Genomic DNA, 15,949 nt, shown 5'->3' with positions numbered 1-15,949 from the left:
GGCGACCGTCCGGGGCGACTCTCGGCCTGTGTTTAAGGAGCCGGCCGGGCATCACGCTCCTTCCTTGGATGGACAACATTCGTAGTTGACACTTTGTGTCATTTTATCCGAGCGGGCGGGCGCCGCGAGGCGGACCGTCCGGGGCGACTCTCGGCCTGTGTTTAAGGAGCCGGCCGGGCATCACGCTCCTTCCTTGGATGGACAACATTCGCAGTTGACACTTTGTGTCATTTTATCCGAGCAGACGGGCGCCGCGAGGCGGACCGTCCGGGGCGACTCTCGGCCTGTGTTTTCGGAGCCGGCCGGGCATCACGCTCCCTCCTTGGATGGACAACATTCGTAGTTGACACTTTGTGTCATTTTATCCGAGCAGACGGGCGCCGCGAGGCGGACCGTCCGGGGCGACTCTCGGCCTGTGTTTAAGGAGCCGGCCGGGCATCACGCTCCTTCCTTGGATGGACAACATTCGCAGTTGACACTTTGTGTCATTTTGTTCGGCCTGTGTTTAAGGAGGCGGCCGTCCTCCACTCGGTCCGTGTTTAAGGAGCGACACTCGCGCTCCGGTTCGGCCTGTATTTAGGGAGGCGGCCGTCCTCCGCTTGGTCTGTGTTAAGGGCGACACTCTGTCCATGTTTGAGGAGCCTGGCCCTGACGCTCCTCTCCGGCCTGTGTTTAAGGAGGCGGCCGTCCTCCCCTTGGTCCGTGTTAAGGGCGACACTCGGTCCATGTTTGAGGAGCCTGGCCCTGACGCTCCTCTCCGGCCTGTGTTTAAGGAGGCGGCCGTCCTCCCCTTGGTCCGTGTTAAGGGCGACACTCGGTCCATGTTTGAGGAGCCTGGCCCTGACGCTCCTCTCCGGCCTGTGTTTAAGGAGGCGGCCGTCCTCCCCTTGGTCTGTGTTAAGGGCGACACTCGGTCCATGTTTGAGGAGCCTGGCCCTGACGCTCCTCTCCGGCCTGTGTTTAAGGAGGCGGCCGTCCTCCCCTTGGTCCGTGTTAAGGGCGACACTCGGTCCATGTTTGAGGAGCCTGGCCCTGACGCTCCTCTCCGGCCTGTGTTTAAGGAGGCGGCCGTCCTCCCCTTGGTCCGTGTTAAGGGCGACACTCGGTCCATGTTTGAGGAGCCTGGCCCTGACGCTCCTCTCCGGCCTGTGTTTAAGGAGGCGGCCGTCCTCCCCTTGGTCTGTGTTAAGGGCGACACTCGGTCCATGTTTGAGGAGCCTGGCCCTGACGCTCCTCTCCGGCCTGTGTTTAAGGAGGCGGCCGTCCTCCCCTTGGTCTGTGTTAAGGGCGACACTCGGTCCATGTTTGAGGAGCCTGGCCCTGACGCTCCTCTCCGGCCTGTGTTTAAGGAGGCGGCCGTCCTCCCCTTGGTCTGTGTTAAGGGCGACACTCTGTCCATGTTTGAGGAGCCTGGCCCTGACGCTCCTCTCCGGCCTGTGTTTAAGGAGGCGGCCGTCCTCCCCTTGGTCTGTGTTAAGGGCGACACTCGGTCCGTGTTTAAGGAGCGGCCCTCGCGCTCCGGTTCGGCCTGTATTTAGGGAGGCGGCCGTCCTCCGCTTGGTCTGTGTTAAGGGCGACACTCGGTCCGTGTTTAAGGAGCCGGCCCTGACGCTCCTCTTCGGCCTGTGTTTAAGGAGGCGGCCGTCCTCCACTTCCTTCCATGCACCACCACATTCGCAGTTGACACTTTGCCATTTTTTCAGAGAGGTGACACTTAGTCGTTTTTTCGAAAGTTGACACTTAGTCGTTTTTTCGAAAGTTGACACTTTGCCGTTTTTTCAGAGAGGCGACACTTAGTCGTTTTTTCGAAAGTTGACACTTAGCCGTTTTTTCGAAAGTTGACACTTAGCCGTTTTTTCGAAAGTTGACACTTAGCCGTTTTTTCGAAAGTTGACACTTAGTCACTTTTTCGCCACAGTGACACCTCCAGCGCGTGCCACGGCGCTTTTCAGGTCTTCTATCCGACCTTGTGCTGTCGAGGACGGCGTGTCCGACGCCGTGGGGAGACCAGCACCATCTCCTCCATACTCGTAAACGGGGTGCTTTGGAAAACGGGGGGAAAGTCGATGAGTACACTGACTACTGGGACCATTTCATTGTACTCTGGCGCACCTGAAGACCAAAAAAGGTACTGCACCTTAGCCCGGGTACCTCACCCCCTGGTACCTCGAGGAGAACTTAGAAAAATTTCGACAAATTTTTGGTGAGCTCCAGGGAGAGAGGCTGATTTTTCGCTTTTTGAGGCCGACCGCCGAACCGGCGCGGGGCGGACTCACAAGCCCCCCAGAGCCGTGGGCACTTAGTCGTTTTTTCAGAGAGGCGACACTTAGTCGTTTTTTCAGAGGCGACACTTAGTCGTTTTTTCGAAAGTTGACACTTAGCCGTTTTTTCGAAAGTCGACACTTAGCCGTTTTTTTGGAAAGTTGACACTTAGTCGTTTTTTCGAAAGTTGACACTTAGTCGTTTTTTCGCCACAATTGGCTCTGAGCTCCAGGGGGAGAGCCTGGTTTTGCCTTATTTCAGGCCGGCTGGGGAACCGGCGCGGGTCGGATGCACGAGCCCGGCAGAGCCGTGGGCACTTAGAAAATTTTCGCCGATTAAGCTGGGACCTCCAGGCGGAGACCGGCATTCCTCGTCCTCGGGGTTCGACCCAGGAACCGGCGCTGGGCAGACGCCGTAGCCACGCAGAGCCGTGGGCACTTAGAAAATATTCGCCAAGTTGGCTCTGAGCTCCAGGCGGAGAGGCTGGTTTTGCCTTATTTCAGGCCGGCTGGGGAACCGGCGCGGGTCGGATGCACGAGCCCGCAGAGCCGTGGGCACTTTGCCATTTTCTCAGAGTCGACACTTAGTCGTTTTTTCAGAGAGGCGACACTCTGTCGTTTTTTCGAAAGTTGACACTTTGCCGTTTTTTCAGAGAGGCGACACTTAGCCGTTTTTTCGAAAGTTGACACTTAGCCGTTTTTTCAAAAGTCGACACTTAGCCGTTTTTTCAGAGATGTGACACTTTGCCGTTTTTTCGAAAGTCGACACTTAGCCGTTTTTTCAGAGATGTGACACTTAGAAACTTTTTGCCAAGTTGGCTGTGAGCTCCAGGAGGAGACCGTTATTTTTCGTCATTCGAGGCCGACTGCGGAACCGGCGCTGGGCGGACGCCAAAGCTCGGCAGGGCCGTGGGCACTTAGAAACTTTTTGCCAAGTTGGCTGTGAGCTCCAGGAGGAGACCGTTATTTTTCGTCATTCGAGGCCGACTGCGGAACCGGCGCTGGGCGGACGCCAAAGCTCGGCAGGGCCGTGGGCACTTAGAAACTTTTTGCCAAGTTGGCTGTGAGCTCCAGGAGGAGACCGTTATTTTTCGTCATTCGAGGCCGACTGCGGAACCGGCGCTGGGCGGACGCCAAAGCTCGGCAGGGCCGTGGGCACTTAGAAACTTTTTGCCAAGTTGGCTGTGAGCTCCAGGAGGAGACCGTTATTTTTCGTCATTCGAGGCCGACTGCGGAACCGGCGCTGAGCGGACGCCAAAGCTCGGCAGGGCCGTGGGCACTTAGAAACTTTTTGCCAAGTTGGCTGTGAGCTCCAGGAGGAGACCGTTATTTTTCGTCATTCGAGGCCGACTGCGGAACCGGCGCTGAGCGGACGCCAAAGCTCGGCAGGGCCGTGGGCACTTAGAAACTTTTTGCCAAGTTGGCTGTGAGCTCCAGGAGGAGACCGTTATTTTTCGTCATTGGAGGCCGACTGCGGAACCGGCGCTGGGCGGACGCCAAAGCTCGGCAGGGCCGTGGGCACTTAGAAACTTTTTGCCAAGTTGGCTGTGAGCTCCAGGAGGAGACCGTTATTTTTCGTCATAGGAGGCCGACTGCGGAACCGGCGCTGAGCGGACGCCAAAGCTCGGCAGGGCCGTGGGCACTTAGAAACTTTTTGCCAAGTTGGCTGTGAGCTCCAGGAGGAGACCGTTATTTTTCGTCATTCGAGGCCGACTGCGGAACCGGCGCTGGGCGGACGCCAAAGCTCGGCAGGGCCGTGGGCACTTAGAAACTTTTTGCCAAGTTGGCTGTGAGCTCCAGGAGGAGACCGTTATTTTTCGTCATTCTAGGCCGGCTGCAGAACCGGCGCTGAGCGGACGCCAAAGCTCGGCAGGGCCGTGGGCACTTAGAAACTTTTTGCCAAGTTGGCTGTGAGCTCCAGGAGGAGACCGTTATTTTTCGTCATTGGAGGCCGACTGCGGAACCGGCGCTGGGCGGACGCCAAAGCTCGGCAGGGCCGTGGGCACTTAGAAACTTTTTGCCAAGTTGGCTGTGAGCTCCAGGAGGAGACCGTTATTTTTCGTCATAGGAGGCCGACTGCGGAACCGGCGCTGAGCGGACGCCAAAGCTCGGCAGGGCCGTGGGCACTTAGAAACTTTTTGCCAAGTTGGCTGTGAGCTCCAGGAGGAGACCGTTATTTTTCGTCATTGGAGGCCGACTGCGGAACCGGCGCTGGGCGGACGCCAAAGCTCGGCAGGGCCGTGGGCACTTAGAAACTTTTTGCCAAGTTGGCTGTGAGCTCCAGGAGGAGACCGTCATTTTTCGTCATTCGAGGCCGACTGCGGCACCGGCGCTGAGCGGACGCCAAAGCTCGGCAGGGCCGTGGGCACTTTGCCACTTTTTCGCCACAATTGGCTGTGAGCTCCAGGAGGAGACCGTTATTTTTCGTCATTCTAGGCCGGTTGCAGAACCGGCGCGGCTCGGATGCACGAGCCCGCAGAGCCGTGGGCACTTAGAAAAATTTCAGAGAGGCGACACTTTGCCATTTTTTCAGAGAGGTGACACTTAGTCGTTTTTTCGAAAGTTGACACTTAGCCGTTTTTTCGAAAGTTGACACTTAGTCGTTTTTTCGAAAGTTGACACTTAGTCGTTTTTTCGCCAAAGTGCCCACCTCCAGCGCGTGCCACGGCGCTTTCCAGGTCTTCTATCCGACCTTGTGCTGTCGAGGACGGCGTGTCCGACGCCGTGGGGAGACCAGCACCATCTCCTCCATACTCGTAAACGAGGTGCTTTGGAAAACGGGGGGAAAGTCGATGAGTACACTGACTACTGGGACCATTTCATTGTACTCTGGCGCACCTGAAGACCAAAAAAGGTACTGCACCTTAGCCCGGGTACCTCACCCCCTGGTACCTCGAGGTGAGCTCCAGGGAGAGAGGCTGATTTTTTGCTTTTTGAGGCCGACCACCGAACCGGCGCGGGGCGGACTCACAAGCCCCGCAGAGCCGTGGGCACTTAGTCGTTTTTTTCGAAAGTTGACACTTAGTCGTTTTTTCGCCGATTTTGCTGGGACCTCCAGGCGAGGACCGGCGTTTTTCGTCTTCCGGGTCCGACCCGGGAACCAGCGCCGAGCGGACACATTCGCTCGCTAGTGCCGTTGGCACTTAGAAAATTTTTCGTTTGTCATGAGCTCCGGGCGGAGACCGGCGTTTTTCGTCTTCCGGGTCCGACCCGGGAACCAGCGCCGAGCGGACACATTCGCTCGCAAGTGCCGTTGGCACTTAGAAAATTTTTCGTTTGTCATGAGCTCCGGGCGGAGAGCGGCGTTTTTCGTCTTCCGGGTTCGACCCGGGAACCAGCGCCGAGCGGACACATTCGCTCGCTAGTGCCGTTGGCACTTAGAAAATTTTTCGTTTGTCATGAGCTCCGGGCGGAGACCGGCGTTTTTTGTCTTCCGGGTTCGACCCGGGAACCAGCGCCGAGCGGACACATTCGCTCGCTAGTGCCGTTGGCACTTAGAAAATTTTTCGTTTGTCATGAGCTCCGGGCGGAGAGCGGCGTTTTTCGTCTTCCGGGTTCGACCCGGGAACCAGCGCCGAGCGGACACATTCGCTCGCTAGTGCCGTTGGCACTTAGAAAATTTTTCGTTTGTCATGAGCTCCGGGCGGAGAGCGGCGTTTTTCGTCTTCCGGGTTCGACCCGGGAACCAGCGCCGAGCGGACACATTCGCTCGCTAGTGCCGTTGGCACTTAGAAAATTTTTCGTTTGTCATGAGCTCCGGGCGGAGAGCGGCGTTTTTCGTCTTCCGGGTTCGACCCGGGAACCAGCGCCGAGCGGACACATTCGCTCGCTAGTGCCGTTGGCACTTAGAAAATTTTTCGTTTGTCATGAGCTCCGGGCGGAGAGCGGCGTTTTTCGTCTTCCGGGTTCGACCCGGGAACCAGCGCCGAGCGGACACATTCGCTCGCTAGTGCCGTTGGCACTTAGAAAATTTTTCGTTTGTCATGAGCTCCGGGCGGAGAGCGGCGTTTTTCGTCTTCCGGGTTCGACCCGGGAACCAGCGCCGAGCGGACACATTCGCTCGCTAGTGCCGTTGGCACTTAGAAAATTTTTCGTTTGTCATGAGCTCCGGGCGGAGAGCGGCGTTTTTCGTCTTCCGGGTTCGACCCGGGAACCAGCGCCGAGCGGACACATTCGCTCGCTAGTGCCGTTGGCACTTAGAAAATTTTTCGTTTGTCATGAGCTCCGGGCGGAGAGCGGCGTTTTTCGTCTTCCGGGTTCGACCCGGGAACCAGCGCCGAGCGGACACATTCGCTCGCTAGTGCCGTTGGCACTTAGAAAATTTTTCGTTTGTCATGAGCTCCGGGCGGAGAGCGGCGTTTTTCGTCTTCCGGGTTCGACCCGGGAACCAGCGCCGAGCGGACACATTCGCTCGCTAGTGCCGTTGGCACTTAGAAAATTTTTCGTTTGTCATGAGCTCCGGGCGGAGACCGGCATTTTTCGTCATTCGAGGCCGACGGGGGAACCAGCCGGAGCGGACACGTTTGCTCGGAAGAGCCGTTGGCACTTAGAAAAAATTCCGTGTCTCGTGAGCTCCAGGGGGGACAGGCTGGTTTTATTCATCCGTAGCCGACATGGGAACCAGCGCGGAGCGGATTGGTGTTGCGCTGCCATATACCTCATCTCTCTCAAGAGTCCCCCCCTTATACGTGCCGATGGTGTTTTGGAAAACGGGGGGTAACTGGATGAGTACACTGACTAGTGGGACCAAGTACACTAATAGCCCCTGGTACCTAAAATGGAAGTATAGAGGCCGACTTTCGGGCAAGATCACGCCGGGTTAGGCTTCCAGGACCTCGGCTAAGCAATTTTAACGGGTTGCCCGGTTCTTTTTTGAACCAGCCCGGTTCTTTTTTTTTATCCAGCCCGGTTCTTTTTACACTTCCAGCTGGAGCTCGGGAGCGGCTTTTTGCACAAGATCACGCCGTGTTAGGCTTCCAGGACCTCAGCTAAGCAATTTTAACGGGTCGCCCGGTTCTTTTTTGATCCAGCCCGGTTCTTTTTTTTATCCAGCCTGGTTCTTTTTACACTTCCAGCTGGAGCTCGGGAGCGGCTTTTTGCACAAGAACACGCCGTGTTAGGCTTCCAGGACCTCGGCTAAGCAATTTTAACGGGTCGCCCGGTTCTTTTTTGATCCAGCCCGGTTCTTTTTTTTATCCAGCCTGGTTCTTTTTACACTTCCAGCTGGAGCTCGGGAGCGGCTTTTTGCACAAGAACACGCCGTGTTAGGCTTCCAGGACCTCGGCTAAGCAATTTTAACGGGTCGCCCGGTTCTTTTTTGATCCAGCCCGGTTCTTTTTTTTATCCAGCCTGGTTCTTTTTACACTTCCAGCTGGAGCTCGGGAGCGGCTTTTTGCACAAGATCACGCCGTGTTAGGCTTCCAGGACCTCGGCTAAGCAATTTTAACGGGTCGCCCGGTTCTTTTTTTTTATCCAGCCCGGTTCTTTTTTTATCCAGCCCGGTTCTTTTTACACTTCCAGCTGGAGCTCGGGAGCGGCTTTTTGCACAAGATCACGCCGTGTTAGGCTTCCAGGACCTCGGCTAAGCAATTTTAACGGGTCGCCCGGTTCTTTTTTGATCCAGCCCGGTTCTTTTTTTTATCCAGCCTGGTTCTTTTTACACTTCCAGCTGGAGCTCGGGAGCGGCTTTTTGCACAAGAACACGCCGTGTTAGGCTTCCAGGACCTCGGCTAAGCAATTTTAACGGGTTGCCCGGTTCTTTTTTGAACCAGCCCGGTTCTTTTTTTTATCCAGCCTGGTTCTTTTTACACTTCCAGCTGGAGCTCGGGAGCGGCTTTTTGCACAAGAACACGCCGTGTTAGGCTTCCAGGACCTCGGCTAAGCAATTTTAACGGGTCGCCCGGTTCTTTTTTGATCCAGCCCGGTTCTTTTTTTTATCCAGCCTGGTTCTTTTTACACTTCCAGCTGGAGCTCGGGAGCGGCTTTTTGCACAAGATCACGCCGTGTTAGGCTTCCAGGACCTCGGCTAAGCAATTTTAACGGGTCGCCCGGTTCTTTTTTTTATCCAGCCCGGTTCTTTTTTTTATCCAGCCCGGTTCTTTTTACACTTCCAGCTGGAGCTCGGGAGCGGCTTTTTGCACAAGATCACGCCGTGTTAGGCTTCCAGGACCTCGGCTAAGCAATTTTAACGGGTCGCCCGGTTCTTTTTTGATCCAGCCCGGTTCTTTTTTTTATCCAGCCTGGTTCTTTTTACACTTCCAGCTGGAGCTCGGGAGCGGCTTTTTGCACAAGAACACGCCGTGTTAGGCTTCCAGGACCTCGGCTAAGCAATTTTAACGGGTTGCCCGGTTCTTTTTTGAACCAGCCCGGTTCTTTTTTTTATCCAGCCTGGTTCTTTTTACACTTCCAGCTGGAGCTCGGGAGCGGCTTTTTGCACAAGAACACGCCGTGTTAGGCTTCCAGGACCTCGGCTAAGCAATTTTAACGGGTCGCCCGGTTCTTTTTTGATCCAGCCCGGTTCTTTTTTTTATCCAGCCTGGTTCTTTTTACACTTCCAGCTGGAGCTCGGGAGCGGCTTTTTGCACAAGATCACGCCGTGTTAGGCTTCCAGGACCTCGGCTAAGCAATTTTAACGGGTCGCCCGGTTCTTTTTTTTATCCAGCCCGGTTCTTTTTTTATCCAGCCCGGTTCTTTTTACACTTCCAGCTGGAGCTCGGGAGCGGCTTTTTGCACAAGATCACGCCGTGTTAGGCTTCCAGGACCTCGGCTAAGCAATTTTAACGGGTCGCCCGGTTCTTTTTTGATCCAGCCCGGTTCTTTTTTTTATCCAGCCTGGTTCTTTTTACACTTCCAGCTGGAGCTCGGGAGCGGCTTTTTGCACAAGAACACGCCGTGTTAGGCTTCCAGGACCTCGGCTAAGCAATTTTAACGGGTCGCCCGGTTCTTTTTTTTATCCAGCCCGGTTCTTTTTTTATCCAGCCCGGTTCTTTTTACACTTCCAGCTGGAGCTCGGGAGCGGCTTTTTGCACAAGATCACGCCGTGTTAGGCTTCCAGGACCTCGGCTAAGCAATTTTAACGGGTCGCCCGGTTCTTTTTTGATCCAGCCCGGTTCTTTTTTTTATCCAGCCCGGTTCTTTTTACACTTCCAGCTGGAGCTTGGGAGCGGCTTTTTGCACAAGAACACGCCGTGTTAGGCTTCCAGGACCTCGGCTAAGCAATTTTAACGGGTCGCCCGGTTCTTTTTTGATCCAGCCCGGTTCTTTTTTTATCCAGCCCGGTTCTTTTTACACTTCCAGCTGGAGCTCGGGAGCGGCTTTTTGCACAAGATCACGCCGGGTTAGGCTTCCAGGACCTCGGCTAAGCAATTTTAACGGGCCACCCGGTTCTTTTTTTTTATCCAGCCCGGTTCTTTTTTTTATCCAGCCTGGTTCTTTTTACACTTCCAGCTGGAGCTCGGGAGCGGCTTTTTGCACAAGATCACGCCGTGTTAGGCTTCCAGGACCTCGGCTAAGCAATTTTAACGGGTCGCCCGGTTCTTTTTTGATCCAGCCCGGTTCTTTTTTTATCCAGCCCGGTTCTTTTTACACTTCCAGCTGGAGCTCGGGAGCGGCTTTTTGCACAAGATCACGCCGGGTTAGGCTTCCAGGACCTCGGCTAAGCAATTTTAACGGGCCACCCGGTTCTTTTTTTTTATCCAGCCCGGTTCTTTTTTTTATCCAGCCTGGTTCTTTTTACACTTCCAGCTGGAGCTCGGGAGCGGCTTTTTGCACAAGATCACGCCGTGTTAGGCTTCCAGGACCTCGGCTAAGCAATTTTAACGGGTCGCCCGGTTCTTTTTTGATCCAGCCCGGTTCTTTTTTTTATCCAGCCTGGTTCTTTTTACACTTCCAGCTGGAGCTCGGGAGCGGCTTTTTGCACAAGAACACGCCGTGTTAGGCTTCCAGGACCTCGGCTAAGCAATTTTAACGGGTCGCCCGGTTCTTTTTTTTATCCAGCCCGGTTCTTTTTTTATCCAGCCCGGTTCTTTTTACACTTCCAGCTGGAGCTCGGGAGCGGCTTTTTGCACAAGATCACGCCGTGTTAGGCTTCCAGGACCTCGGCTAAGCAATTTTAACGGGTCGCCCGGTTCTTTTTTGATCCAGCCCGGTTCTTTTTTTTATCCAGCCCGGTTCTTTTTACACTTCCAGCTGGAGCTTGGGAGCGGCTTTTTGCACAAGAACACGCCGTGTTAGGCTTCCAGGACCTCGGCTAAGCAATTTTAACGGGTCGCCCGGTTCTTTTTTGATCCAGCCCGGTTCTTTTTTTATCCAGCCCGGTTCTTTTTACACTTCCAGCTGGAGCTCGGGAGCGGCTTTTTGCACAAGATCACGCCGGGTTAGGCTTCCAGGACCTCGGCTAAGCAATTTTAACGGGCCGCCCGGTTCTTTTTTTTTATCCAGCCCGGTTCTTTTTTTTATCCAGCCTGGTTCTTTTTACACTTCCAGCTGGAGCTCGGGAGCGGCTTTTTGCACAAGATCACGCCGTGTTAGGCTTCCAGGACCTCGGCTAAGCAATTTTAACGGGTCGCCCGGTTCTTTTTTGATCCAGCCCGGTTCTTTTTCCACTTCCAGCTGGAGCTCAGCAGCGGCTTTTTGCACAAGATCACGCCGGGTTAGGCTTCCAGGACCTCGGCTAAGCACTTCTAACGGGTCGCCCGGTTCTTTTTTTGAACCAGCCCGGTTCTTTTTACACTTCCAGCTGGAGCTCAGCAGCGGCTTTTTGCACAAGATCACGCCGGGTTAGGGTTCCAGGACCTCGGCTAAGCAATTTTAAAGGGCCGCCCGGTTCTTTTTTTGATCCAGCCCGGTTCTTTTTACACTTCCAGCTGGAGCTCAGCAGCGGCTTTTTGCACAAGATCACGCCGGGTTAGGCTTCCAGGACCTCGGCTAAGCACTTCTAACGGGCCCTGGTCCACCCCTGCCAGTGCATTTCAAAACTTGGCATTAATTTCGACCTAAGAGACGAAGTCTGATTTTTTTCTACCACTTGGGCGGCCTTTTTGCACCCAGAACACCCGCACCGGCACCATAAATTCGAAGGGTGCCGAGTGCGTCGGCGCAGATTCTGCGACGGAGTGACACTTCCCTCTTGTGGACATTCGGCGGTAGGTGAAATGCGCACTCGGTCTTCTCTTTTCTTTTCCTTCCAGTGAAACTTTGGCAACATTCTGCGAGCTGCTGGCTTCCAGAACCTCGGCCAAGCAGGTGGAGGATTTTTTTCCACTTCCAGCTGGAGGTGAGGAGGGACTTTTTGGGCAAGATCACGCCGACTTAGCAAGCAAGGTGGAAGTGCCAGCATGCTCCGTGGCTGGAAGTGTGGATGTGCCAGCACCCTCCCTGCCTATGGAAGTGTGGAGCTCCAGCACCCTCCCTGCCTATGGAAGTGTGGAGCTCCAGCACCCTCCCTGCCTATGGAAGTGTGGAGCTCCAGCACCCTCCCTGCCTATGGAAGTGTGGAGCTCCAGCACCCTCCCTGCCTATGGAAGTGTGGAGCTCCAGCACCCTCCCTGCCTATGGAAGTGTGGAGCTCCAGCACCCTCCCTGCCTATGGAAGTGTGGAGCTCCAGCACCCTCCCTGCCTATGGAAGTGTGGAGCTCCAGCACCCTCCCTGCCTATGGAAGTGTGGAGCTCCAGCACCCTCCCTGCCTATGGAAGTGTGGAGCTCCAGCACCCTCCCTGCCTATGGAAGTGTGGAGCTCCAGCACCCTCCCTGCCTATGGAAGTGTGGAGCTCCAGCACCCTCCCTGCCTATGGAAGTGTGGAGCTCCAGCACCCTCCCTGCCTATGGAAGTGTGGAGCTCCAGCACCCTCCCTGCCTATGGAAGTGTGGAGCTCCAGCACCCTCCCTGCCTATGGAAGTGTGGAGCTCCAGCACCCTCCCTGCCTATGGAAGTGTGGAGCTCCAGCACCCTCCCTGCCTATGGAAGTGTGGAGCTCCAGCACCCTCCCTGCCTATGGAAGTGTGGAGCTCCAGCACCCTCCCTGCCTATGGAAGTGTGGAGCTCCAGCACCCTCCCTGCCTATGGAAGTGTGGAGCTCCAGCACCCTCCCTGCCTATGGAAGTGTGGAGCTCCAGCACCCTCCCTGCCTATGGAAGTGTGGAGCTCCAGCACCCTCCCTGCCTATGGAAGTGTGGAGCTCCAGCACCCTCCCTGCCTATGGAAGTGTGGAGCTCCAGCACCCTCCCTGCCTATGGAAGTGTGGAGCTCCAGCACCCTCCCTGCCTATGGAAGTGTGGAGCTCCAGCACCCTCCCTGCCTATGGAAGTGTGGAGCTCCAGCACCCTCCCTGCCTATGGAAGTGTGGAGCTCCAGCACCCTCCGTGCCTAGGGAAGTGTGGAGCTCCAGCACCCTCCCTGCCTATGGAAGAGCCACCTCCGCGGGCATGCTGCTCAACCACGCCGGCCCAGAGTTCCAGCCGCTCGGCTACACTCTCTCACAAGCCCCGCCTGGAGCTCCCCAGCCCGCCCCTGGTACCTCAACTACCGAGGCCAGCCGCTCGACCAGGCCGGCCCAGAGTTCCAGCCGCTCGGATAAGCTCTGTCACTCTCCCGCTAAGCAGCCACCGGTAACGGGGAAATGTCGCCGCCTTGTGGACACGCCGTTGTAAATGAATGGGCTTTCGCACTTAGTGCAATTTTCGCCAGCTCCGTGGCTGCAAGTATGGAGCTATGGAGCTATGGAGCCACCAGACAGGCTGGAGCTCTGGAGCTATGGAAGTATGGAGCTCTGGAGCTATGGAGCTATGGAGCTATGGAGCTCTGGGGCTATGGAGCTATGGAGCTATGGAGCTCTGGAGCTCTGGTGCTATGGAGCTCTGGAGCTCTGGTGCTATGGAGCTATGGAGCTATGGAGCTATGGAGCTATGGAGCTATGGAAGTCTGGAGCTATGGAAGTATGGAGCTATGGAAGTATGGAGCTATGGAGCTATGGAGCTATGGAGCCACCAGCCAGCACCCTCCGTGGCTCAACCACGCCGGCCCAGAGTTCCAGCCGCTCGGCTTCACTCTCTCACAAGCCCCGCCTGGAGCTCCCCAGCCCGCCCCTGGTACCTCAACTACCGAGGCCAGCCGCTCGACCAGGCCGGCCCAGAGTTCCAGCCGCTCGGCTTCACTCTCTCACAAGACCCGCCTGGAGCTCCCCGGCCCACCCCTGGTACCTCAACTACCGAGGCCAGCCGTTCGACCACGCCGGCGCAGAGTTCCAGCCGCTCGGATAAGCTCTGTCACTCTCCTGCCGCGCAGCCACCGGTAACGGGGAAATGTCGCCGCCTTGTGGACACGCCCTTGTAAATGAATGGGCTTTCGCACTTAGTGCAATTTTCGCCAACTCTCTGACTGGAGCTATGGAAGTATGGAGCTATGGAGCCACCAGCCACCCAGGCTGGAGCTATGGAGCTCTGGTGCTATGGAGCTCTGGTGCTATGGAGCTATGGAGCTCTGGAGCTCTGGTGCTATGGAGCTATGGAGCTCTGGAAGTATGGAGCTATGGAGCTCTGGAGGTATGGAGCTATGGAGCCCTGGAGCCCTGGAGCTATGGAGCCCTGGAGCTATGGAGCCCTGGAGCCCTGGAGCTATGGAGCCCTGGAGCTATGGAGCTATGGAGCTCTGGTGCTATGGAGCTATGGAGCTCTGGTGCTATGGAGCTATGGAGCTCTGGTGCTATGGAGCTATGGAGCTCTGGTGCTATGGAGCTATGGAGCTCTGGTGCTATGGAGCTATGGAGCTGGTGCTATGGAGCTATGGAGCTCTGGTGCTATGGAGCTATGGAGCTCTGGTGCTATGGAGCTCTGGTGCTATGGAGCTATGGAGCTCTGGTGCTATGGAGCTATGGAGCTCTGGTGCTATGGAGCTATGGAGCTCTGGTGCTATGGAGCTCTGGTGCTATGGAGCTATGGAGCTCTGGTGCTATGGAGCTCTGGAGCTCTGGAGGTATGGAGCTATGGAGGTATGGAGCCACCAGCCAGCACCCTCCGTGGCTGGATCAATGGAAGTGTTTAGGTACCAGGCGGCCAAAGTGCCGAGGCCTCACGCTCGACCACGCCGGCGCAGAGTTCCAGCCGCTCGGATGAGCTCTGTCACTCTCCCGCCGCGCAGCCACCGGTAACGGGGAAATGTCGCCGCCTTGTGGACACGCCGTTGTAAATGAATGGGCTTTCGCACTTAGTGCAATTTTCGCCAACTCTCTGACTTAGAGCTATGGAAGTATGGAGCTATGGAGCCACCAGCCACCCAGGCTGGAGCTATGGAGCTCTGGAGCTCTGGTGCTATGGAGCTCTGGAGGTATGGAGCTATGGAGCTATGGAGCTATGGAGCTATGGAGCCCTGGAGCTCTGGAGGTATGGAGCTATGGTGCTATGGAGCTCTGAAGCCATGGAGCTCTGGTGCTATGGAGCTCTGGAGCTCTGGAGGTATGGAGCTCTGGAGGTATGGAGCTATGGAGCCCTGGAGCCCTGGAGCTATGGAGCCCTGGAGCTATGGAGCCCTGGAGCCCTGGAGCTATGGAGCCCTGGAGCTATGGAGCCCTGGAGCCCTGGAGCTATGGAGCCCTGGAGCTATGGAGCTATGGAGCCCTGGAGCTATGGAGCTATGGAGCTATGGAGCTCTGGTGCTATGGAGCTATGGAGCTCTGGTGCTATGGAGCTATGGAGCTCTGGTGCTATGGAGCTATGGAGCTCTGGTGCTATGGAGCTATGGAGCTGGTGCTATGGAGCTATGGAGCTATGGAGCTATGGAGCTCTGGTGCTATGGAGCTATGGAGCTCTGGTGCTATGGAGCTATGGAGCTCTGGTGCTATGGAGCTATGGAGCTCTGGAGGTATGGAGCTATGGAGGTATGGAGCCACCAGCCAGCACCCTCCGAGGCTGGATCAATGGAAGTGTTTTAGGTACCAGGCAGCCAAAGGGCCGAGGCCTCACTCTCGACCACGCCGGCGCAGAGTTCCAGCCGCTCGGATAAGCTCTGTCACTCACCCGCCGCGCAGCCACCGGTAACGGGGAAATGTCGCCGCCTTGTGGACAAGCCGTTGTAAATGAATGGGCTTTCGCACTTAGTGCAATTTTCGCCAGCTCCGTGGCTGCAAGTATGGAGCTATGGAGCCACCAGCCAGCCAGGCTGGAGCTATGGAAGTATGGAGCCATGGAGCTCCGGAGCTATGGAAGTATGGAGCTATGGAGCTATGGAGCTCTGGAGCTCTGGAGCTCTGGAGCTATGGAGCTATGGAGCCCTGGAGCTATGGAGCTATGGAGCCCTGGTGCTATGGAGCTATGGAGCTCTGGTGCTATGGAGCTATGGAGCTCTGGTGCTATGGAGCTATGGAGCTCTGGTGCTATGGAGCTATGGAGCTCTGGTGCTATGGAGCTATGGAGCTCTGGTGCTATGGAGCTATGGAGCTCTGGTGCTATGGAGCTATGGAGCTCTGGTGCTATGGAGCTCTGGAGCTCTGGTGCTATGGAGCTCTGGAGCTCTGGTGCTATGGAGCTATGGAGCTCTGGTGCTATGGAGCTATGGAGCTCTGGTGCTATGGAGCTATGGAGCTCTGGAGGTATGGAGCTATGGAGGTATGGAGCCACCAGCCAGCACCCTCCGTGGCTGGATCAATGGAAGTGTTTAGGTACCAGGCGGCCAAAGTGCCGAGGCCTCACGCTCGA

Source organism: Syngnathus leptorhynchus, unplaced genomic scaffold (assembly GCF_054491065.1).
Source record: "Syngnathus leptorhynchus isolate UIUO unplaced genomic scaffold, UIUO_Slep HiC_scaffold_227, whole genome shotgun sequence".
Lineage (NCBI taxonomy): Eukaryota > Metazoa > Chordata > Actinopteri > Syngnathiformes > Syngnathidae > Syngnathus > Syngnathus leptorhynchus.
This window is presented reverse-complemented; position numbering follows the sequence as displayed.